Source organism: Aquarana catesbeiana, linkage group LG03, assembly GCF_042186555.1.
Source record: "Aquarana catesbeiana isolate 2022-GZ linkage group LG03, ASM4218655v1, whole genome shotgun sequence".
NCBI classification, from domain to species: Eukaryota; Metazoa; Chordata; class Amphibia; order Anura; family Ranidae; genus Aquarana; species Aquarana catesbeiana.
In genome coordinates, this window is record NC_133326.1 from 66,097,304 (window position 1) to 66,124,316 (window position 27,013).

The following is a 27,013-nucleotide window of genomic DNA, read 5'->3' on the forward strand; positions in this document are numbered from 1 at the left end:
GTCTCACTTATACAGGAGGTGTGTTACTAGTAAGATCTCCAGGTGAAAACAGAGGGGAAAAATCCTAAGACCGAATGACAGCTCCATCCCGGCGCTATTAAGTATAGAAGAAAAAGAGCCGACAATTAGGGCTCATTTACACTTGCTTCGGCTTCAACAAGGCTTCGGACAGGCTTTGTTAAAGCTCTCTGAACGCCAGTCAAAGCTCCTGTCACTAAATAAAATGGTTAGCTTGCAGTCCTGTTTACACCTGCTTTTGCTTTGCTTCAAAAATTAAACCCCATGTAACTTCAGTGGCTCTTCAAAGCTTCCATAGAAGTCTAGCTCGCTTGAAGCCCCACCGAGGTCCACCAAACCCCATCGAAGCACCGAGCAAAAGCAAGGTGTAAACAGGACTATAAGCTAACCATTTTATTTAGTGACGGGCTTTAACTGGCATTCAGAGAGCTTTAACATAGCGTGTCCGAAGCCATGTTTTGAAGCAAGTGTAAACTAGCCCTTAGCCAAGGTTCACACTGAGCTGTGGAAATTAAGCCAGTTCATCTGAACTCAGATAATTTCACTCCCACTTGTCAGTCTCGATTTCGGCAGCAATTTCACAGATATCTGTGCAGGTTTCTACACAGATGTCAATGGAAATCGCACCCTGAAATCTCAAAAAGTAGTACAGAAAAGACTTTTTGAAATTGGTGCGGCACCGCAAGTGCAGCGTCGCACTGATTAGGACGGTGTCATTGCTGATAATTGCAGCCGATTTCACATGTCAAATCGCATGTCAAAACGCACCAATGTGAACCAGGGCTTAAGCTGACAATGACAGCGTCGGCAAGTGAGGGAGCCTGTCTGTACAGAATGCCCCCTCACTATATGTACATCTCTTCTCCCCCTCTCCTTGTACACACGCCCCCCCCCCCCCCCCCAAAAAAAGACAGCTCCAGAATAAAGAAAAAAAAAAATCTGACAATGACAGCTCTGGCAAGTGAGGGAGACTGCCCCCCCTATACAGCAAAACCTTGGATTGCGAGCATAATTTGTTCCAGAAACATGCTTGTAATCCAAAGCACTTGTATATCAAAGCCAATTTCCTCATAAGAAATAATGGAGACTCAGATGATTCGTTGCACAACCATTTATTCATAAGTCCTTCAGTTTAAAGTCCATATAAAAAGATTATAGCAATGTGATAGGATGTGTAACCATAAAATGTCCATTCACAAATGGAAGCCTCCACAAGGGGATTAGAAGCAAAATCCAGCAGGAGCTACAGAGTATAAAAGAGAAGAGAGGAGCTTCTAAGTGTAGCAATATGGTTACATTTAATGAAGGTACTCACATGGTTGATGATTAAAAGAATCATATCTAAGTATGCAATCATCCGGAGTAAAGCTGTCCACAGAGACCATCCACCGTGCCACCGGTTCTCACCGCTGTTAGTCTGCAATCATGACCAAGGAGACTACCCTGCAGTGGAGCAATTAAACTGCTCGTGGAGCGCAGCGTGGAAGGGACGTCGATGGCGGTGCTGAGGATGGTCTATGTGTCTGTTTTAATTATCAACCATATCAGTTGCTCAATGTTGTACCTTCATTAAATGTAACCATATTGCTACACTTTTCTTCTCTTTTATACTCAGTTGTGACATGACGCTACTTGTATATCAAGACATCGCTTGTATATCAAGTCAAAGTTAATAAAAGATTTTGCGTATTTTGCAAAACGCTCTCAAACCAAGTTACTCTTAAACCAAGGTTTTACTGTACTGCTCTTCTCCTATCCAGCCCCTTTCCTTGAAAAAACGTGATTAAACTGATGAAACAAACAGAAGGCATGCAAGGAAAACAAATGCATCCACTGCATCCTATGATTGGTGAGCTGCAGTATATTATGTTTTGGTTTTAACACGGCTTAATTGACTAAAGAGATTATTTTTATTTTTGATTCATGCTATAGTCATAGTGGATATTTTAGGAATGCACAAAGTGACAATGAGGGGAACATTGCACTGGCCAGTAAGTTAAAAGAAAACAAGAGGGTTGATTTACTAAAGGCAAATATATTGTGCACTACAAGTGCAGTTGCTTCAGAGCTTAGTAAATGAAGTAAAGCTTTGCTTTGCAAAGAATACTCAATCATATGCAAGGAAAATTAAAAAGAAAATGGCATTTTTGCTTGCACATGATTGGATGATAAAAATCAGCAGTGTTTCCCCTCATTTAGGCCCCTTTCACACTGGACGGTGGGTGCGTAGGCGGTAAAGCGGCACTATTTTTAGCGCCGCTTTACCATCAATTTTGCGGCGCTATTTGGGCGCTAGCGGGGGCGCTTTTACCCCCCGGTAGCGTCCGTGAAAGGGTTAAAACCACTGCAAAGCGCTGCTGCGGCAGCGCTATGCCAGCGGTATAGCCACGCTGCTCTATTGATTTCAATGGGCAGGAGTGGTGTATACACCGCTCCAAAGATGCTGCTTGCAGGAGTTTTTTTAACATCCTGCAAACGCATCACTCCCATGTGAAAGCACTCGGGCTTTCACACTGGAGAGACAGGAGCGGCTCTTTACAGGCACTATGCAGACGCTATTTTTAGCACTGTAGCGCCTGTAAAGCGCCTCAGTGTGAAAGGGGTCTTACTAAGATCTAGAGCAACTGCACAGTAAGACCCCTTTCACACTGAGGCACTTTTCATGCATTTTAGCGGTAAAAATAGCGCCTGTAAAGCGCCTCTCATGCCACCCCAGTGTGAAAGCCCGAGTGCTTTCACACTGCAGTGGTGTGCTTGCAGGATGGGAAAAAGTGTCCTGCAAGCAGCATCTTTAGGGCGGTGCAAGAGCCGTGTATACAGTGCTGCCAAAATGCCCTGCCCATTGAAATGAATGGGCATCGCTGCTGAAGCATCTGTAGCGCCGCAACATGGACACTTTTAACTCTTTCCTCAGCCGCTAGAGGCCGAAAAGCGCCGCTAAAACTAGCCGTGCTTTACCGCTAACGCCGGCACCGCCCCATGTATCAATGTGGAAATGTTATGCACTTAGCTCAGAAATACAAGTAAATTGTAACATTTCACCAGAGGGAGTTTGTTGTGTGAATGAAGGCACACTAGAATATTTTCATTCACACAACAAACCTCCCTCCCTCCCCCAAACCGCAGACAGCATGTGAAATTTGTTTTGATAAGACAATGTAAAAAATAACACTAGATTTAAGTGCTACATATTGCAAAGCATAAAGATTTACTGCATTTGTTCAATAATGCAAGTATTTTAGTGAAAAGTCTACTTTTGAGATAAAGCATGTATGGCCACTGCTGTTCAACAGAAGTTGTTCTATCAATCGACTTCTGCTGAAGGGATCTGATGGGGAAAAAAAAAAACTGCTCAATTAGCACATTCAGCCAATGGCTGCAGTGCTGATCTGTGTATTTTGACAGCTAGGGAGTCTGCCCACTGTCCGAATACAATAGTACAGCGGGAGGATTCCCCCATCCACCTCGATTGTGGAAGAATCTGTTCAGTTTTTTTTTGTTCAGCCCACTGGCTTAATGAAAAAAAAATGTAACCTTGTATGGCCAGTTCAACTCTAGAATTGGTACTGCCTGGTTTATCTAACTTGTAACAACTGGTGAAAGTAGTGTGTGCGAACTGCAAATCCTGTATGCCAGTCTGCTGAAGCACTGTCAGGTTCATTTACTAAAACTGTAGAAAGAAAAATCTGGAGCAGCTGTGTATGTTAGCTAATCAGCTTCTAACTTCAGTTTGGTCATTTAACTACTTAACAACCGTGCTATAGTCGAATGACGGCTGCAGCGCGGCTCGATAACTCTGGGAGAGCGTACATTGACGTCCTCCCAGAATCGCGCCCCCTGGGGCGCACACACGGGAGTATCTGCTGACAGCGGCTGTTTACCACGTGATCGCTCCGTCAAATGACGGAGCGATCACTTGTAAACAAACTGCGTGATGTCCGGTTCCTATCTCCCCTCTCCGTACCGATCAGTACAGTGTGAGCAGAGAGGAGAGAGATCGGGTGCAGCAGCGCTGTGGGCTGGATATCTGTGCCCATTGCAGCCTCATCCATCCATGCTCAGCCATCCCTCTGTCATACTCATCCATCCATGCTCAGCCATGCCTCTGTCATACTCATCCATCGATGCTCAGCCATGCCTCTATCATACTCATCCATCCATCCATGCTCAGCCATCCCTCTGTCATACTCATCCATCCATCCATGCTCAGCCATCCCTCTGTCATACTCATCCATCCATCCATGCTCAGCCATCCCATCCACCCCTGGCCATACCCAGCCGTACTCAGCCATACCCAGCCATTCTCATTCATACTCAGTCATCCCATCCATACTCAGCCATCCACATTTATGGCTCAACCATGCTCAGCCACCCCCATCCATGGCTCATCCATCCTCATTCATGCTCATCCATGCCACTACAGTGTCTCACAAAAGTGTAATAGGTAGTCAAATTAGATTTGTGAAATGTATGCCCCTAGAACACCTGATGCTGCTCCCTGCATGTTGGGTCTCATGTGGCCAGGCTGTAGAAAAGTCTCCCAAATGTGGTATCACCATACTCTGGAGGAGTAGGGGAATCTATTTTGTAGTGTAATTTTTAGTATGTGCCTGCCATGTGTTAGAAATATTGTATAAATAGACAACTTTGTGTAAAACAAAAAAAAAACAATGTGTTTTCATTTTCTTTCCACATTTTCCAAAACCTTGTAGAAAAAAATGACATGTTCAAAAGACTCACTGTGCCTCATTATACGTTGGGGTGTTTTCTTTCCAAAATGGGGTACATTTTTGGGCGTTTCCATTGTCTTGGTGCTCCAGTGCCTTCAAAAGTGCAAGAGGTAGTCATGAAATTACATGTGTAATTTATGCTCCTAGAATGCCTGAAATGGTCATTTGGGGGGTATTTGTACTTTCCTGGCTTGTTGGGGTCTCAAGAAATGAGATAGGCCATCAGTACTTCAGATGTGATCAATTTTCAAAGATTGGCACCATAGCTTGTGGACTCTATAACTCTCACAAAGACCTAATATATACACAATTTGGGTTATTTTTATCAAAGATATGTAGCAGTATAAATTTTGGCCAAAATTTATGAAGAAAAATTACTAATTTGCAAAATTTTATAATAGAAACAAAGAAAAATGCATTTTTTTTTACAGAATTTTCAGTCTTTTTTCTTTTTTAGCGCAAAAAATAAAAAACCCAGTGGTGATTAACCGCTTCAGCCCCGGAAGATTTGACCCCCTTCCTGATCAGAGCACTTTTTGCGATTTGGCACTGCGTCGCTTTAACTCACAATTGCGCTGTCGTGCGACGTTGTAACCAAACAAAATTGACGTCCTTTTTTTCCCACAAATAGAGCTTTCTTTTGGTGGTATTTGATCATCTCTGCAGTTTTTTATTTTTTGCACTATAAACAAAAAAAGCGACAATTTTGAAAAAAAAAAACAATATTTTGTACTTTTTGCTATAACAAATATCCCCATTTTAAAAAAAAAAAAGCAAATTGTTTCTCAGTTTAGGCCGATATGTATTCTTCTACATGGTTTTGGTAAAAAAAAAAAAATCGCAGTAAGCGTATATTGATTGGTTTGCGCAAAAGTTATAGTGTCTACAAAATAGGGGATATTTTTTATAGCATTTTTATTTATTTATTTTTTTACTAGTAATGGCGGCAATCTGTGATTTTTACGCTTGACTGCGACATTATGACGGAAACATCGGACAATTTTGACACATTTTTGGGACCATTGGCATTAATACAGCGATCGGTGCTATAAAAATGCATTGATTACTGTAAAAATATCACTGGCAGTGAAGGGGTTAACACTAGGGGGCGATCAAGGGGTTAATTGTGTTCCCTAATGTGTGTTCTAACTGAAGGGGGGAGGCGACTGACTAGAGGAGATGACAGATCGCTGTTCATACTCTGTATGAACAGACGATTTGTCACTTCTCTCCACAGAGAACCAGGATCTCTGTTTACACACAGAGATCTCGGTTCTCGCCGTGTTACGAGCGAACGAGGGAGCTTGGCGGTCATCTAGACCACCGAGCACTTGCATCGGCTTCGGGGGTGAGCAGCGGGCAGTTGCTTTAGGAACCGACATATCGTACCTGCGATACGCCTGCCTGTGCCATTCTGCCGCAGTACAACTACGGCGGCTGGTCGGCAAGCGGTTAAATACCACCAAAAGAAAGCTCTGTTTGTGTGAAAAAAAAGGCCAAAAATTTCATATGGGTACAGTGTTGCATGACCGAGTAATTGTCATTCAAAATGTGAGAGCACCGAAAGCTGAAAATTGGTCTGGTTAGGAAGAGGGTTTAGGTGCCTAGTGGGCAAGTGGTTAAACTGTCACAAAAAAAACTCAGAAGCTGATTGGTTTCTATGCAGAGTTGCACCAGACTTTGCACTCTCCAGTTTTAGTAAATTAATTCCAGTGTGTACTGAGTAGAGCAGGGGTTTCAAACTGGCGGCCCTCCAGCTGTTGTGAAACTACAAGTCCCCTGAGGCATTGAAAGGCTGACAGTTACAAGCGTGACTCCCACAGGCAAAGGCATGATGGGGCATGTAGTTTTGCAACAGCTGGAGGGCCGCCAGCTTGAGACCCCTGAACTAGAGGCTTCAGTAGCAAGGTCTCCCACAAGCTGTTGGAAATCGCACCCCGAAGTTGTGAAAAGTAGTGCAGAAAATACTTTTGGGAATCAGTGCGGCTCCGGCAATTGCCACCGATTTGGCATGAGATTTGACATGTTAAATCACATGCCAAACGCTCCAATGTGTACCAGGGCTTCGTGTGTGTAAGTATTAATAGGGGATAGATTTATGGCGTTTTAATTATCATTATTATTATTATTATTTTTATTTTTTTTTCACTAGTAGTGGCAGTGATCAGCGTTTTTTAGTGGCACTGCGACATTGCAGCGGACAGATCAGACACTTTTGACACATTTTTGGGACCAGTGACATTTATACAGCGACCAGTGACATTTATACAGTGACATTTATACAGCGATCAGTGCATTAAAAATGCACTGATTACTATATAAATGACACTAGCAGGGAAGGCGTTAACACAGGTGGTGATCAAGGGGTTTCTAACTGTGGGGGGAGTGTACTGACTAGAGGAGGAGAGAGATCGCTGTTCCTGATCAATAGTAACAGACGATCTCTCTCTCTACTCCCCTGACAGAACTAGGATCTGTTTGTTTACATTGACAGATCCCCGTCCTGGCTCTCTGTGGAGCGATCGCAGGTGGCCAGCAGACATCGCAGCTGTGGGTCACGCGCACCGGCACCATGCGCACGCCCACTGTATCTATTTCACGAACCGACGTACAGCTACAGCGATTCACGCTAAAGAGCCAGCCTGCCACAGTATAATGACGGCGGCTGGTCGGCAAGTGGATTTAGGTAAAATGGATATATGGTAAAATGGCAGGATGATCTAGGCGAAGTTATTGAAGATTGATTGGCATCACATATGGCACACCACTGCACATTGCTCCATTAATATTGCTGCAATTGAATCTAATTATAAGCTACTAATGCGTTGGTATATGGATCCTCACCGCCTAGCCAGATCTAAACCTTCGATATCTTACAAATGCTTCAGGGACTGCCAAGCAAAAGTAACTTTCATACGTATTTGGTGGGATTGTCCCCAAATTAAACAATTTTTGACAGATATTTATAGAATAATACATACTTTAATAGGGCAAAGAATACAAAAAAATCCAAAAGAAGCATTATTGAATTTAAAACCTCCTAATTGCACCAAAAATTGTTTTAAGCTCTTGACGTTTCTATTCACTGCAGCCAAAAAGACTCTAGCGAAGGCTTGGTGGTCCTCTATACCAACCTCCACCCAAGTCAAATATAAGATGATGTGGTATATGTGACGAAAAACTGCCATTCTTTGCGATAATCCTATACATTTGAGAAAATCTGGTCGACTTGGATCAAATCTTATCTTCCAAAAGACTTTGATAGGTCTTTGTTACACATATAAAACAAAAGATTGCTTATATTAGCGTCCACATGCTCATTCCTCATGTGTACTCGCCTCCCCACACCCTCCTCCATTTATATTCTTTTTCCATCTTTTCTATTCTTCTCTTTCCTTTTTCATCTCTTTAATTGATCTCACATTAACATTTATATATTTATCTAAGCTAAAATAGTGCTACTATATATATATATATATATATATATATATATATATATATATATATATATATATATATATATATATAATATAAATATATATTTATATATAATATAAATATATATATATATATATAGATAGATATATCTATCTATCTATCTATCTATATATATAGATATAGATATATATATATATCTATATATATATATATATATATATATATATAGATAGATATAGATAGATAGAGATAAATATATATATATATATATATATATATATATATATATATATATATATATATATATATATTATAGATATATCTATATAGATAGATATATCTATATATATTCACTTTTAAAACTTTATTGCCACTTACACTATAAGTTGATTTATGATTGATGACTGTATAAACATATATGTTCATAGCCACTATTGTATCAATGTCTCTATATACATTTTTTTTCCTCCTGTATTGTTTAATATTTTAATAAAAAATGATTGAACCAGTAAAGTGGATTTAGAATCGAATATAATTCCTGATAAAAAGCAGCAAAGCACTTCCACACATGTGACCGTGCCTACGCACTTTTGGATTCACAGCAGCTAATCCAGAGTTTGCCATAATTTGAATAATTTCCTGTCTTCTCATGCCTCTGTTCACTGGATTGCCTTAATGGCATCAGACTGATGATTCTAGGAACAGAAAGAGCCACACATTGTACAGAACAGTTGACAATGTGGCCAATTTAAAAGAGCAGCTGCACAGGGCTATTTAAATCAAAACAGATTAGCCTTGCACTGTTTAATCGCTTTCTGACCGCATAACTTAGTTATAAGGTGACGAATCGGCTCTCCTGCACTGGATCACGTCCCTAGTATGTGACACATAGTAAACACAAACACTGGTTAGGCACACATTAAACTATTTGATCCTCTTACTGTCAAAAAAAACAAAACTATTTGATCACCCTAGATGTTTAACCCCTTCCCAGCCAGTGTCATTAGTACAGTGACAGTGCATATTTTTAGCACTAATCACTGCATTAGTGTCACTGGTTGCCACAAAGTGTCAGACTGTCCACTGCAATATTGCAGCCCCACTATAAATTGCTGATTACCGCCATTACTAGTTAAAAAATAATAAAAATGCTAGTATATATCCCATAGTTTGTAGACACTATAACTTTTGCAAACAAATCAATATACGCTTATTGAGATTTTTTTACCAAAAATATGTAGCAGAACACATATTGGCCTAAATTTATGAAGAAATTAGATGTTTAAAAATGTTTTATTGGATATGTTTTATAGCAGAAATGAAAGAATATTGTTTTTTTTTCAAATTGTCAGCCTTTTTTTGTTTATAGCGCAAAAAATGTAAAAACCCAGTGGTGATCAAATACCACCAAAAGAAAGCTCCATTTGTGGGAAAAAAATTACATAAATTTTTTTTGAAAATAAAGAAAGAAAAATTTTTTTTTTTTTTCTTTTTTCAATTTTCAAAACTTTGTGACAAAAAGCGAGATCTGCAAAATACTCACCATACCTCTCAGCAAATGTATGTACTCGGCCTAAGATCGTCTTTTTTATTTCATCAAACATTTGGGCAATATAGTGGGTTTTAGTGCATTAAAATTAAAAAAGTGTGTTTTTTTCCAAAAAAAAAGCGTTTGAAAAATCGCTGCGCAAATACTGTGTGGAAAAGAAATGAAACACCCACCATTTTAATCTGTAGGGCCTTTGCTTTAAAAAAATATATCATGTTTGGGGGTTCAAAGTAATTTTCTTGCATTTATAAAGTTAACAAAAAGTGTCAGAAAGGGCTTTGTCTTCAAGTCGTTAGAAGAGTGGGTGATGTGTGACATAAGCTTCTAAATGTTGTGCATAAAATGCCAGTACAGTTCAAACCCCCCCAAATGACCCCATTTTGGAAAGTAGACACCCCAAGCTATTTGCTGAGAGGCATGTCGAGTCCATGGAATATTTTATATTTTGTCACAAGTTGCGGGAAAAAGACAAATTTTTTTTTTGCCCAAAGTTGTCACTAAATGATATATTGCTCAAACATGCCATGGGCATATGTGTAATTACACCCCAAAATACATTCTGTTGCTTCCCCTGAGTACGGGGATACCACATGTGTGAGACTTTTTGGGAGCCTACCCACGTACGGGAGCCTGAAAAACAAGCACCGCCTTCAGGCTTTCTAAGGGTGTAAGTATTTGATTTCAATCCTCACTGCCTATCACAGTTTCGGAGGCCATGGAATGCCCAAATGGCACAACCCCCCCCCCCAAATGACCCCATTTTGGAAAGTAGACACCACAAGCTGAGATGGTCTTAGGCCGAGTACACGGATACCAAACACGACATGCTTTAAAATTGCGCACAAACTACATACATTTTTAAAAGCCTTTACAGGTTACCACTTTAGATTTACAGAGGAGGTCTACTGCTATAATGACCGCCCTCGATCTGACCTTCGCGGTGATACCTCACATGCATGGTGCAATTGCTGTTTACATATGACGCCAGACCGACGCTTACGTTCGCCTTTGTGCGAGAGCAGGGGGGGACAGGGGTGCTTTTTTTTATTTTCTTCTTTTTTTTTAATTATATATTTTACTTTTTTATTTTTAAACCGTTCCTTTCATATTTTTTTTTTTTTTTTTATTGTTATCTCAGGGAATGTAAATATCCCCTATGATAGCAATAGGTAGTGACAGGTACTCTTTTTGAAAAAATTGGGGTCTATTAGACCCTAGATCTCTCCTCTGCCCTCAAAGCATCTGACCAATCCGATAAAATGCTTTCTAATCTCCCAATGGCGCTGTTTATATCCAGGGAAATCTAAGTCATGAAATGCTCGTAGCTTCCGGTTTCTTAGGCCATAGAGATGGGTGGAGCCATTCTGGTCTCTGATCAGCTCTATGGTCAGCTGGCAGAACCACCAGCTGCATTCTCAGGTTCCCTGTTGGGACAGGAGAGATAGAGAAAACCATGGAAGACGGTGGGAGGGGGGGGGACATTCCCTCCCACTGCTTGTAAAAGCAGTCTAGAGGCTAATTAGTGGTACCCCTTTCCGAAAAAGGGTGACACCAAGTCCCACACAATCTTGCCAGTGCTCCCTATGTAGTCAGGGAAGTTTGTGGCCTCTACAAGACTATCTCTTCTCTCGTAAACCATAAAACTACATGTATAGCCTGTGGCCCTGTCACAGAGCTTATATATCTTGACCCCGTATCTGGCACGCTTGCTGAGAAGATACTGTTTGAATGACAAGCGGCCAGAAAACTTAATCAGGGACTCATCAACGCAGACAACTTGATGGGGAGTAAACAAGTCTGCAAAACGTTGGTTGAAGTGGTTTACGAGGGGCCGAATTTTGTAGAGCCGATCGTATCCATGGTCTCCACGAGGACGACAGAGTTCATTGTTGTTGAAGTGCATGAACCGCAAAATCTGCTTGTATCATGCCCTGGCCATGGAAGCAGAGAACACGGGCATATGGTGAATTGGGTCAGTGGACCAATATGACTGCAACTCACTCTTTTTAGTTGTACCCATGTCGAGGGATAGGCCCAGAAAGGTCTTAAATTCAGAAACTGTAATTGGTTTCCAATCTCTGGCAAGGGGGGACTGGGGATTAGCGGCGATGTATTGACCAGCATACAAATTGCTTTGGACCACAATCTATAGAGCTCTTCGGTGAAAAGCAGCGAATAAAAATCAAGTGACGTAAAATCAACTGTTTCCACCCGAATGCCGGAATGGCCAGTGAATGGGGGAAGTATGGGTGCTGCAGAAGTGGTGGGCTCCCAATTAGGATTGGTGAATTCTGCAGAAAGGACACTATGGGCACAATGGGCCTGTCTTTGTCTTCATGGTGGCAGCGGGACACTACTTGTGCTTGCCACCTCGCCAGCTTGAACTGCACTTATGGGAATCACCACGTCACCACGTTACTGCAGTGCTGGTTTGACTACGACCTGGGTATACTAGGCCGCTGGTGTTTGCCAGTTCACCAGAAGGAATAGCGGCCCTAGTACTTCTCTGCTCCATACGAGAGCCCTGCAGTTCTAGCACCTCAACAGCAGAAGAAGATCGGGGTCTGGTACGCCTGACCTTGGCAGGGACCACAACTCCGTCGTCAGAGCTATCTGTCATGGAGCCGCTGTCGTCTACAGCAGTGGTCATCAACCCTGTCCTCAGGGCCCAATAACAGGCCAGGTTTTATGTATTACCTTGGGGAGATGCAGTCTAGAATACTGCAATCACTGAGCAGCAAATGATATCACCTGTGATGTATTTCAGTTATCTTGCAAACCTGGCCTGTTAGCGGGCCCTGAGGACAGGGTTGATGACCACTGGTCTACAGCAGTGTTTCTCAACTCCAGTCCTCGAGGCGCCCCAACAGGTCGTGTTTTCAGGATTTCCCTCAGATCAAACAGCTGTGGTAATTACTAAGGCAGTGAAACTGATCAAATCACCTGTGCAAAATAATGGAAGGCCTGAAAACATGACCTGTTGGGGCGCCTTGAGGACTGGAGTTGAGAAACACTGGTCTACAGGATCGTATTCTGAGCCTGAATCTGACAGATGAGTGACTTCCTCTTCACTAACTGTCATGCTCAGAAACGTGTAGGCCTCTTCACTACTGTACCTTTGATTTGCCATTTTGGGCTCTAAATTTACTGGTACAGTAGTGAGACTCACAGGTAAAAAAGCTCCTAGGCTGTGAGCAACTGTATCAAAATGAATGGGTGACGGTAATTCCGCGCTTAGGAGAATAGGGACAAGAAAGGAATGCTGCCCCCCTAAAAATGAAAATCACCTAGGTGAAATCCAGTATACAAAAATTGCTATAAATAGGGTAATTGGCGCTGTCCGGCTATATGTGCATTAAATGATAATTCCTACAAGTGCAAGAAAAAAGGAGACATACATGTAGAAAATAAAAAATAAATACAAAACAATTAATTTGTGTGTGACCAATGTGTTGTGGGAGCTATTAGAGTGCAAACAACACTTCCAGCAAGTGATAATAAAGTGCAACGTGCTCCTAAAATAAATATATATGTGCCAATGTCTCAATATAAACCTACTGCCTATATATGTATAGGAATGTGCCCAAAAGTAAAAACAAAAACTCCAAAATAAACACTTATAGCAATAAAACAGTATTGGCAATAAGGAACAAACAGTTATGACAGTAAAAAGTTATGACAATAAAAAATCCCCAGCATGTGTACATAAAAAGTCCAACAAAGCAATATGTGAAGGGTGAAGAAAAATGTGTATGAAAAAACGGTAAGTGTCCAAAATCAAGGTCCTAAAGTGTATCCTTTTGGTGAAAAGAACGTGGTTTCAGCATTGACTGGTGTTGCCCCCGTCCTTCACTGCACCCCCACTCGTGCTTACACTCACCGGACTGCCTAACCCCTGCAGGGGTAAAAGGCGTATGTAGAAAATCCTGCGATGGCGAGTCCAGGAAGCGGTCCTCCGCCCAGGGGTGTTTGTCCCTCTCTGATGTTTTTGTATCCCTAAATGTTAAACATCCATATATAATAGGGAAAGAAAGAACTTAGAAGCCGAGCCAGCAATGTTCAGCTCAGGAGTCAGTCAGGCCTTCTTCACTCCGGTCACCACACGCCGCTGGTCCATCTCAGTCCACTCCACTCACTTCAAACACAGTGAACCGAGAAACTGGAAGTGACACGGTGCCACGAAAAGCACCGACCACTGTCCTCTGGTGTCGGCCATTAAAATAAAAGAACAGGAGCTGCAATGGCAAATCACTGGAGATTGGAGAATGGGGGAGTGTTTGTGGATTGGAGAGTGGGGGTGCAGTGAAGGACGGGGGCAACACCAGTCAATGCTGAAACCACGTTCTTTTCACCAAAAGGATACACTTTAGGACCTTGATTTTGGACACTTACCGTTTTTTCATATACATTTTTCTTCACCCTTCACATATTGCTTTGTTGGACTTTTTATGTACAGATGCTGGGGATTTTTTATTGTCATAACTTTTTACTGTCATAACTGTTTGTTCCTTATTGCCAATACTGTTTTATTGCTATAAGTGTTTATTTTGGAGTTTTTGTTTTTACTTTTGGGTACATTCCTACACATATATAGGCAGTTGGTTTATATTGAGACATTGGCACATATATATTTATTTTAGGAGCACGTTGCACTTTATTATCACTTGCTGGAAGTGTTGTTTGCACTCTAATAGCTCCCACAACACATTGGTCACACACAAATTAATTGTTTTATATTTATTTTTTATTTTCTACATGTATGTCTCCTTTTTTCTTGCACTTGTAGGAATTATCATTTAATGCACATATAGCCGGACAGCGCCAATTCCCCTATTTATAGCAACTGTATCAAAACGCTACCAAAAAAACTGTTAGCGATCACAGGGATCAGGCCTGACTCTGCGAACGCTGCAGTTATGTGTGTTTAGTGTTTTGTAAGTGACAGTGATCGATTGATACTGCACTTGGGTGGGCTGGGCTGGGCTGGGCTGGGCGGAGGGGCAAAACGCAGGTGCTAGCAGGTATCTAGGCTGATCCTGCTAACACTGCGTTTTTGGGAACCCTAAACTGCTGGGGACACTAGTATAGATCTGATCAGATCAGATATTGATCCGTTCAGATACTATACCACTAAGGGAGGTGTATGGTGTGTGCGTGGGTGTTAGCGGTACTGGCACTGATCTGACACTGCCTGGGGTGACGCAGACCCTATCTGACGCTAAAACCTAACTGATATCACCCGCCGAGCGATCAGGGGGTTGAACCTTTATTTGGTAATAAACGGCGGGTATAAAAAACAAACTAACTCATCAGCGTCACCCATAACACTTATACGGTGATCACTGGTGAAAGGGTTAACTAGGGGGCAATCAGGGGGTTAAAACCTTTATTAGGTAGTATATGGGGGTACCTGACGCTATAAAAAGCTGATGGTGAACATAAATACTTACCTGGCTAACTAGCGTCACCTGTGACACTAATATGGCGATCAGAAAAAGATTGCTTAGTGACACTGGCGACAGGGGTTAAATGGGGGGGTGATCAAGGGGTTAAACCTTTATTGGGGGGGTTAGGGGGGTACCCTAGACCTAAAGGGGCATACCACTAACTGCCCTAACACTTATAACAGTCACAAATGACACCAATAGAGTGATCAGTAAAAAAATAAAAACTGCTATTGGTGTCACTGTGGCAGGGGGTGCAGGGGGGGTGATTGGGGGGTGATTTGTGTGCCTACGTGTTCTACTGTTAGTATAGTGTTGGTGCAGACTCACATGATGTCTTCTCTCCTCAGGCGCTGGAATGAAAAGGCTGCACGAGGCGAGATGACATCACTTCCTTTGCTTCTGTTTACATTACAGAAGCAGAGGAAGATTCTCATTCGTCAGGAGCGATCATGAGGGGGTGGCCATGAATCGGTGGCCTCCCTCTCAGCACAGATCGCTCCTGGAACGATTCTGACTGCAGCAGGCTCCGGGTTGGGGGCCCCGATAGGCCCCCCCTGCCCGCTGGGAGGCAGGGACATACAGGTACGCCCATATGCCTGCCTGTGCCATTCTGCTAACGTACATCGGCGTGCGGCAGTCGGCAACTTGTAAAAATAACGCAGTGTGGTATTGCAAAAAACGTCCAGGTCAAGAAGGGGGGTAAATCTTTCGAAGGTCAAGTGGTTAAAGGATAAAATTCTGAAGTCTAGGTCTGCTTTAACCGTTTGTCACCCAGCTACTGTACATAAACCGCTCGGTGGGAGCTTCCTCGCTCTGACTGGACGTATCTGTACGTCGCTCAGAACGGGTGCCCACGCAGTTGCGATATCCTGTGATGGCTGTGATCTTTGGATACAGCCCATCACAGATCAGGATATGGGTGCTGTGATTGGCCCTCCTGATCACAGTGTAAACAGAGACACGTGTTTCTGTGTTGGCTCTCCCCGCTGAGCTCAGTGTGGGGGGGGGGGGGGATAGGGGAGTGGGGGATTCTGCAGTCTGTGCTTAGAGCTCTCTGTGTAACTGATGATTTTACACAGAGAGCTGTCACAGAGCACACAGACTGCAGCCATCCCCATACAGTACACCAAGCACCCCTGTCCCTGTCCCATAAACATCTGTCCAAGTGTTCCCATGAACATCTGTACCAGTGCACAAAACATCTCTTACAGTGTATATGTGCCATCAACATTAGTACCAGTGTACCAGTACACAAAATATCTGCAATAGTGTTCCATTGCAACATCAACATCTGTCAGTGTCCGCCGGTGGACCATCACCATCTGTCATAGTGTACAAGTTCACAAAAACATCTGCCAGTGTTCCACCAATAAATAAATAAATAATGTAAAGTGCCTCCGTTAAATATTTACATAGTAGGTGAGGTTTAAAAAAAGACTCAAGTCCATCAAGTCCAACCTACGTGTGTGATTATGTCAGTATTACATTTGTATATCCCTGTATTCCCCCATGCTCGCATGCAAATGGCGATTGCACTACATATGTAAGGTACCGCTGCGAACGCCAGAGCGAGAGCAATAATTTTACCACCAGACCTCCTGTGTAACTCTAAAATGGTAACCAATAAAGGCTTATAAAGTGTCGCCTATGGAATTTTTTAAATACCGAAGTTTGGCGCCATTTCACAAGCGTGCGCAATTTTAAAGCGTGATATCTATTTACCCAGTACAACATCATATTTTATATTTTATCAAAATGTGGGTATTCTATTTTCTTTGTGTGCATTGAAATTCATTAAAATGTATTTATGCGTTAGTGTGTAAAATTGCTTTAGAAAAACTGTGACATAGAAATGAGCAAAACCCACCATTTTATTCTCTAGGGCATGGGTGCACAACCTGTGGCCCTCCCGCTGTTGTCAAACTACAATTCCCAACATGCTTCAGCCTTTGGGGGTCATGCTTGTAACTATCAGCCTTGCAATGCCTCATGGAACTTGTAGTTCTGCAACAGCTGGAGGGCCACAGGTTGAGACCCATGCTCTAGGGCAGGCATGTCCAAAGTCCGGCCTGCGGGCCAATTGCGGCCGCGTTCCGGTTTTCGAATGGTCCACCTGGTAATTTGAAAATGTATATCTTTTGTGGCCCCCAACGAATCCCCGAGTGCCAGGGGTCACAAAAGATATATATGTTGGCTGCCTTGGAGGGGACATGGAGGGGGCAGGACGAGTGCCATACATACAGGAGAATTTCCTGTTTACACGGCAGCCTCTGTAATAGGAAGTCCCATCTCCTGTGCTGCCATTGGATGACTGTTCTTTCCATCATAGGAGGCGGGACTTTGTATTAAAGAGGCCGCTGAGAAAACAGGAGTTTCTCCTGTATGTAATGTGTTGGTGCTCTTCCTGCCCTCCTCCCTGTCCCCTCCGAGGCTGCAGAGGGGCATGGATCAGGCTGCACTGATGGCAATTGTGAGTCTGCATTCATGGCAATGGGGGTGCTGCATTCATGACAATGGTGGGTCTGCATTCATAACAATGGGGGTGCTGCATTCATGGCAATGGGGGTGCTGCATTCATGGCAATGGTGAGTCTGCATTCATGGCAATATTAAGTAGAAAAATGGGACTTTAAATGAGACACTAGGTCTCCATCCCTATGCGTAAGTACATAAAACAGGGGGGTTGGGACTTTAGATGAGGTGAGCAAAGAAGGCCAGGGGGACAGTCAAAATAGCATAAACACTTTATTGATACATAGTAGTGCAATGATACAATTGGAGTTCAAGTGTAGATTGTAATTACAAGTCATATAGCACGCACATCCTAACTGATACATGGCAGACATGGTAAACAACCCCCAAATGGATGCAGGGAAAATAATCGTAATCTGGAAAAAATATTCACTAGAGTAACATAGAATCATGAAGTAACAAAAAACTTGTAGATATATAATTGTCTGGTGCATGTCGTAAGCCCGACGCGTTTCGTGTATTTAACACTCTTCAGGGGCGATATAGCACCAGGGTCTACAAAGAAAAAGAACAGTGTGATAAAAACTGTAAGAAAAAGAAAAAGCAGAAGAAAGAAAATAAGATGAATAAAAATAATAATAATATATATAATATAATATTATTATTATTTTTTTTTATTTATTTTTTTATTATTATTATTTTTATTTTTATTCATCTTATTTTCTTTCTTCTGCTTTTTCTTTTTCTTACAATTTTTATCACACTGTTCTTTTTCTTTGTAGACCCTGGTGCTATATCGCCCCTGAAGAGTGTTAAATACACGAAACACGTCGGGCTTACGACATGCACCAGACAATTATATATCTACAAGTTTTTTGTTACTTCATGATTCTATGTTACTCTAGTGAATATTTTTTCCAGATTATGATTATTTTCCCTGCATCCATTTTGGGTTGTTTACCATGTCTGCCATGTATCAGTTAGGATCAGTGTTGCCAACCTGCCAGATTGAAATTTACTGACATGACACCCAAAATTTACTGGCAAAGCCACGTTTTTACTGGCATTTCCAAAAGTTACAAAATTACAGTTTTAAGTGCAAATTTCAGTACTTAGGCTACAAATAAGTACAATATGCAACTGACAATGTGATTTAAGGTAGATATTAAGGCAAAAAGCATATTTTATTTTATTCTCAATATAGTAAGTAAGTGGCTCAGGGACAGGACTCAAGGGCAGGAAATTCGAATGGGCGCCCATGAAATGGACTCTCACAGTGTCACTCACAGCAGTGTGCAGTAGCATAGATCACTGACACGTCCCATCCTGAGTCACAGTGACAGTCTCTCTCTGTGCCAGGTGGTCCTCTCAGTCCCCTCCAGTCCAAACAGCACTGACAGCTCCGCTCCTGGCTTGCCTTCCTCCCGTCCCGCAGACCCGCACACGAGGCTCTGGTCGCTCAGCTCGGCTTCCTTGCAACATGACGTCACACGACACGCTCAGGATCCATCTCCGCCAGACCCGCCCCCCGCCGATACCACCAGAACACTCTGTAGCCGGCACTTGGATGGTCCTGGCCGGCTCTGGATCCGAGCTGCTCATGCCCAGTTCTGAGTCAAGCGTCACAACCATATTTTTTACTGGCAACCTTTTCCTCTTACTGGCATTTACTGGCAGGAGAAAAGTGCCCATTTTTTACTGGCTGCCAGTAAAAATACTGACAGTTGGCAACACTGGTTAGGATGTGACTGCTATATGACTTGTTATTACAATCTACACTTGAACTCCAATTGTGTCATTGCACTACTATGTATCAATAAAGTGTTTATGCTATTTTGACTGTCCCCCTGGCCTTCTTTGCTCACCTCATCTAAAGTCCCAACCCCCCTGTTTTATGTATATTCATGGCAATAGGGGTGCTGCATTCATAGGAATGGGGGTGCTGCATTCATGGCAATGGTGAGTCTGCATTCATGGCAATGGTGGGGCTGCATTCATGGCAATGGCGGGGCTGCATTCATTGCAATGGGGGTGCTGCATTCATTGAAATGGAGGTGCTGCATTAATGGCATTGGGGGTGCTGCATTCATGGCAACGGTGAATCTGCATTTATGGCAATGGGAGTGCTGCATTGATGGCAATGGTGGGGCTGCATTCATGGCAATGGGGGTGCTGCATTAATTGCAATGGGGGTATTGATTCATGGCAGTGGTGAGTCTGCATTCATGGCAGTGGGGGTGTTGCATTCATGGCAATGGGGGTGCTGCGTTCATGGCAATGGTGGGGCTGCATTCATGGCAATGAGGGTGCTGCATTCATGGCAATTGGGGTGCTGCGTTCATGGCAATGGGGGAGCTGCATCTATGTCAATGGTGGGGCTGCGTTCATGGCAATGGTGGGGCTGCGTTCATGGCAATGGTGGGGCTGCGTTCATGGCAATGGTGGGGCTGCATTCATTGCAGTGGTGGGGCTGCATTCATGGCAATGAGGGTGCTGCATTCATGGCAATAGTGAATCTGCATTCATGGCAATGGGGGTGCTGCATTCATGGCAATGATGAGTCTGCATTCATGGCAATGGTGAGGCTGCAGATGGGCACTGATTAGGCTGCATTGATGGGCACTGACCCTTATTTTGCTTTACAGTTCTATATTTAAAATTTTAAAGAAATTCCTGAAACTTCCTTCTTAAAGTGAAGGTGCATGTTATACGCTGATAAATACGGTATATCCAAATAACACGCTCAAGATCATCTCTTCACCACACACAGCTACGAAGGCAAGAGAATTCTCGTTGGGCAGTGTATTAGTGCTCTGACAAACACACTTAGACCTAATTTTAATGGTTCAAAGAATGTCAGGCAAAATGGTCGGCCCTTACTCAGGTTCACTTCATCAAATCTGGCCCTCTTTGAAAAAAAGTTTGGACACCCCTGCTCTAGGGCCTCTGATACAAAAAATATATATAATGTTTGGGTTTCTAAATAATTTTCTAGCAAAAAATACAGATTTTACTTGTAAATAAGAGCTGGAAAAAGGCCTGCTCTTAGGCAACTATCACACTGGGGTGGGAGTGCATCAGCGCCAATAGTTTTAGCTGCGCATTTCGGCCACTAGCGGAGCACTTTTAACCCCCACTAGCGGCTGAAGAAAGGGTTAAAAGCGCCTGTGTTGCAGCGCTGTCGCAGCACTTTGCAGGCGCTCCGGCAGCACTGCCCATTCATTTTAATGGGCAGGGTGTTTTTGGAGTGGTGTATACATCACTCCTAAACCGCCCCAAAGATGTTGCTTGCAGGACTTTTTTTCCCATTCTGCAAGCACACCGCCCTAGTGTGAAAGCACTCAGGCTTTCATACTGAGGAGGCATGAGAGGCACTTTACAGGTGCTATTTTTAGCGCTAAAACGCCTGAAAAGTGCCTCAGTGGGAAAGGGGTCAAAAAGTGGATAATGCCTGAAGGTGCTCATTGGGTGTTGCGCCTCTCTATGTGGCTAGGCTGCAGAATAGTCTCACACATGTGGTATCGCCATACTCAGGAGTAGCAGAATGTGTTTTGGGGTGTAGTTGCAAGTATGCCTATGCCGTGTGTGAGAAATAACTTGTTACTATGACACTTTTGTGGAAAAAAAAAAAATTTAATTTCTTCATTTTCCAAAGATTTGTGGGAAAAAATTACAACTTCAAAAAACTCACCATGCCTCCTACTACATACCTTGGACGGTCTACTTTCCAAAAAGGGGTCATTTGGGGGGTATTTGTACTTTCCAAAAAGAGGTCATAGGGGGTATTTGTACTGTCTTGACATTTCAGGGCCTCAAGAAATGAGATAGACCATCAGTACATCAGGTGTGATCAATTTTCAATGATTGGTACCATAGCTTGTGGACTCTCAGGTTCACACAGACCAAATAATATACACTGATTTGGATTATTTTTACCAACTAAATGTGCAGTATACATTTTGGTCAAAATGTATGAAGTAAAATTACTTATTTGCAAAGTTTTATAACAGAAACTAAGAAAAACACATTTTCTTTTCAAAATGTTCGGTCTTTTTTCATTTGTAGCACGAAAAATAAAAACCCAGTGGTGATTAAATACCACCAAAAGAAAGCTCTATTTGTTTGTATTTTGATAAAATTTTCATTTGGGTACAGTGTTGCAGGACTGAGTAATTGTCATTCAAAGAGCAACAGCACTGAAAGCTGAAAATTGGCCTGGGCAGGAAGGGGGTGAAAGTGCCCTGTATTGAAGTGGTTAAAGCATTAACAGGGAGACAACTATCAAATCAGATTTCACTTTAATTAATGATGTCAGGTAAAATATGCTTTATTTATTTTTATGAGTATGTTCTGTTCAGACCAGATCAGGCTTGTTCTCCTCAGATCTACCTGAGCTGCATTTAGAGTTTAGATAAGAATATTACGTAGCTTTGAAGTTTCCTCTTATTTTCTGCCATTGAGATCCAGTGTGTGAAGGGTAGCTGGTCAATATTTTAATGCTACACAAGAACAAACCCTAAGGCCCCTTTTACACTAGGCGAGAGAAGAAGGCAATTTTCGAGATTTCTTTGTGCATCTATTTGTACCCATTTATAGGCAACATGTAGTACAGAAGCAGAATTGCACTTTTTTGGCCCCATAGACTTTTAAGTGTGAGTGCCTGAAAAACACACATAAGCATGCATTTTTGAGGTACTTCCATTAGAGTCTATAGGGCCAAAAATATGCGAATCTTCCCCAGAAGAAACATTTGTACTTTGTCAAGCTTCACACAACAGCTGCCAAGTAACAGCACTCAGGTGTGAATGGGCCCCTTTCAGAATAACAAGAGTCTTCAAATTGCACATTGTTACGCTTATGATAGAAGGTGGATCGCTTTGTTGGTAGTGGCTAACTATGCTGCCTCCTACATTCTTGTTTAAGGCTGGGTTCACATATGTGCGGCCGCGGGTTCTCAGCATGGGGTCCGGTGCGTTCCTGTTCACTGGTTCAGGTGCGAATCAAATCCCAATTTCTGCCTGAATTCGCACCTGAACAGGAACCAGACACGCACAGTTCTCTTTTGGAATGCGGGGCACGGCCGTCCTGGACCTGTGTGAACCAGCTCCATTGAGAGCCGGTCACACTCGCATGTCATGCGAATTGGATGCTGGAAAGCCTGCATCCAATTCGCATCTATGTGAACCCAGCCGAAAGATTTGAAGAGGAATTCCACACTGAAAACGTGACATGCACTATGCCCTGATGGAAAGCCTTGCAGCCACAACAGCGTATACTGGGCTGTCCATAGACCTTTGCCAAGCACTGACAGGTTGCTGAGACGCATTAAAAACATGTCTCAACCACCTGGTTTTTCCATACTGACAGTGCCCGAAGGGGCTTTAGAGAACTGAGCGAAAAATTGGGCTCAACCCTCACCCAGCTGAACAATTAAAGTGTTACTAAACCCACAATAGTAAAATCAATCTGTATATGCAGTAAAGCATGCTTGTTATGTGCACTGTGGAACCTAAGGGGTTAACCCTCTGCATTGTGTACAAAGGCTGTTTGATCCTGTCTCCTCTGATCCTCCCCTTCTTCCAGAGTCCCCAAACCATCTCCAGATATTACAGAGGCTAGGGGGCAAGCTGCATATGCTCAGTTTGGTGTGTATTGCTAGACAGTTTTTTTTTTCTTGGGAGGGTGCATGTGATCAGCACTGTCCAGACAGAGGGTCAGGGGTCCTGCATCCTCATAGGACAGTCATGGGAGAATGAAAAATCCTCCTACAAGCTTTAACCAGATACTGATAAAAGTCACAAGACTGCTCTAACTGCTGATGAGAAAAGGTATTTAGTTGTTTAAATTTACTAAACCTATTGCATTTCCATGTTCTGTGTACTGTGGGAGACAAGATATAGTGAATGCAGGGTCCTGGGATTAGTAACACTTTAAAGAATACCCTAGCTTTTAGTGAAGTTGTTTACCCCCAATGTAACAATGGAACAAGTTGCTTACTTTTAGCCTTGCTCCAAAGAGCTTTATGGGGCCATTCCCACTGCAGCACAAGCTTTATTAGAATAGTTTCCAGTGGGGACCTGGGCCTACTGTACATGCGTTTCCTAAGCCTTGTTCATTCCTATGGCAAGGTCAGTACTCCTTTGGATGGCTGTCCACCTGTAGCAATGTGTAACTAAGTGAATGTAGGTAAGAGCTCTCCTCTGTGAGTTACACTAACGCATAAGCTGTAAAGGACAATATCACTAAAAGTTGTCCTCCAACCATTCCCTAAAATAAGCCCCTAACCCCTAAAAGTTGCCCTTAAAGAGAATATGAACTGAAGAAGCTGTGCCCAAAAAAGACAAGCAGAGGTCAAATGATTAGTCACCACTCTTGGCTGTCGTTTCCCTGCAGATGATCTTTTCCTAATTACTGACTAACCATGCTTTGTTTTGCACTATGTCAACAAAACTTGGGGAATGCCCAGGAAAAAATCCAAGCCTACTTACCACCAGCTCGCAGACAACCAATTGACCTGTCTAACAGTATGCGTTAAAAACAGGGGTTCAGTCCGCACGCATTTGCAAACGCATGCGTAAGCCACAGAGCCACGTCAGAGCCATGTTCTGTACTATGTCTCTTAGTGGGGGCAGTCGTTTTCGTAGAGGAGTAGGGTTTTGCTTCCTTAAGTCAGTGCAGCAGGAAAGGTGGAGCAAGCACAGATCCACATCATGAATAAGGAGCAGGAAGATCCTTGCATTGCAGATCCTCAGCTACAGTTCTCTTTCCAGCATCCCCCTAAGTTAAGGGACTCCAGTAGATTTAAACTAACTGTGTTGTTCACTTGCACATCACAAGAGCAAACTCAGATTCAAACACCACATATGTGCAGTGCCCTATCTACTCTGTTGCCGCGATGCTGAGCTCAGAGCTACTGCAATGGAGGAGAGACCGTGCATGCCCGGGGTTGGAATTAGAGAGAGAGTGCTCTTGTGATATGGAGGCAAGCATTAACAGCTGGATAGTTGGCATAGCAGTGTCCTAGCAACAGGGAGGACTGGGAAAAGCAAGCTATGGGAATGTTTTGGGCAGGCCCCTGGAGAGGCAAACATGGCTTACAGCAATAGCAGGTACCTTATTCCAAATAGTTCACATCAGCAAAGCTATTTTGTATGTACTGGTGTCCCTTACTCCGTATGCATTTTTTTTTTTTTTGGAAAAGGTGAACTAACCCTTTAACCTAAACAATAATCAAATCTTATACTAAATCCTTTTGCGTAAACTCATGTTCTGCTAAATACTCTCTTCTTAGTCCTTTGCCAGGAGCCTCTGCAATGATAGGAAACAGTCCTGCTGCAAAATCATGCAGCTCTAGATTCTGGCACCAGAAGTAACCAATACTTCATTTTCAAAGATACAGAACTTGTTTTTTTCCCCTCAGTTAATTAGATTTATTTGGTCATTGTTCCTTCTATGGAATTTATCATGCTTATATTTTAGACAGCAATAGCTTGATAGGATTGTGGTTCATATGGAAGATCATGAGAAAAGGTTAGTGAAATAACGAGTACTGCATTATATTTTCTAGCCTGGCAGACATGAAGGCAGCTGTGAACATGGTGCGTCAATCTGTGTTAGATGTACTATCCAGAATGAAATGAGTGGCTAAATCTAATAAATATGTAATTTACTGTGAAGCAGACTCTTTAATGCTGGATAACGTTACCTTGGATAAAGTACAATTAAGCAGGGTAGAGTGCCAGCAATCTTGTGCAATGGATACTCCAACCAATAAATAAAGCAGAAGAAACTCTAATTACAACCAGCTGTGAAATAGCTGGAACTACTGTCAGGGATTGCACATTCAGTACTGGTGGCATCTAGCTAGTAATATCTTTGTTACACAAAATAGTTATAATGTGACGTAGATTAAAGTAGCTTCAGACATTTTTTTTTTTTTTGTAGTGGGGAAACCTACAGCAATAAAAGTCTCTCAGAGGTTCTAATTGGTACCTGCTATGTGCAAAGCTGAAAAAAACTGGAGTTTCTCCTTAAAGAATAAGTGAACTTTTACTACTGGTTGCCTACCTTATTTTTAGATACCGTATATACTCGAGTATAAGCCGTCCCGAGTATAAGACGAGGCATCTAATTTACCACAAAAAACTGGGAAAACTTATTGACTCGAGTATAAGCCGAGGGTGAGAAATGCAGCCGCTACTGTAAGTGGAAAAGATGGTCAACAATGCCCATCTGCAGCTGCATACCTCACTGTGTCTATTGCATACCTCACTGTGTCTATTGCATACCTCACTGTGTCTATTGCATACCTCACTGTGTCCATTGCAGCCTCTCTGTCCATTGCAGCCTCCCTGTCCATTGCAACCTCCCTGTGCAGATCTGCCTACCTCACTGTGTCCATTGCAGCCTACCTGTGCCAATCTGCAGCCTCTCTGTGTCCTCTCTGTGTCCATTGCAGCCTTCATGTGCCGATCTGCAAGCTCTCTGTGGGGGATTGCCGTTTAAATGTAGTGGTGAGCAGTCGGGATGTCCCCCTGATCGTTCTGCATACCTGATCAGCGTGTCATGCAGGTCAGATGGCAGCCATTCCAATGTACAAAAGCTGCGCCTCCTCCTCGTCCTCATCTGTGATAGGCAGAACACTCAGTTTCCCAGCAGTCAGTGTTCAGCCTATAACGGACATCTTCTCAGCCTCGTCTGTGGGATGAAGATGAGAGGACGTCCGTGATAGGCTGAACACTGACTGCTGGGAAACTGAGTGTTTTGCCTATCACAGACGAGGATGAGGAGGAGGCGCGGCTTTTGTACACTGGAAAGGCCGCCGTCTGTCTGCGTGACGCGCTGATCAGGTAGGCAGACAGCAGTGACTCAAGTATAAGCCAAGGGGGGCACTTTCAGCACAAAAAAATGTGCTGAAAAACTCGGCTTATACTTGAGTATATATGGTAACTGTAGTGTATTCACAGTGTATGATACTGTAGTTTAATGGCAGAATAGTAAAAAGTAATTTTGAAAAACCCTTCACATTTTGGTATGTATATTGTACGCTATTTTTAAATTGCTTTCATATTTACATGTTTTTCATGTAGTGGTGCTGTTTGGAGATGTGTATAAGTGATCTACAATATCCAGCAGCACGAGCTGTTTCATTTTAAACCAAGTTCTTGCAGCCATGATCTTGTCTGCCATGGGGTGAATGACACATCCCTTTAACCAAAGGATTAAAGGCATAGGTCACCTTTACCAAAAAAAAAGTGCCTTGCATCTGTAGCTAAAAACAGATTTTGCAGCTTTGACCAAAGTTGAATAATGTCCTTTCTATAGGTGTAGGCCATTTACATACCTCCCAAAACCTCCCAA

The 27,013-nt window shown here is 42.7% G+C and overlaps 1 protein-coding gene across 10 annotated transcripts in view; it reads left to right on the plus strand.

The window, feature by feature from the left end:
* Nucleotides 1–27,013, plus strand: part of FAM227B (family with sequence similarity 227 member B) — a 651,639-nt gene that overhangs the window by 18,600 nt on the left and 606,026 nt on the right. For 2 of the 10 annotated variants that reach the window (XM_073618642.1, XM_073618647.1), the window contains exon 3: nucleotides 1,779–1,867. The exons of the other annotated variants lie outside the window; for them this stretch is intronic. The gene's annotated coding sequence lies outside the window, so the exon portion shown is untranslated. The remainder of the gene's footprint in view (nucleotides 1–1,778; nucleotides 1,868–27,013) is intronic. 10 annotated transcript variants of the gene reach the window in all.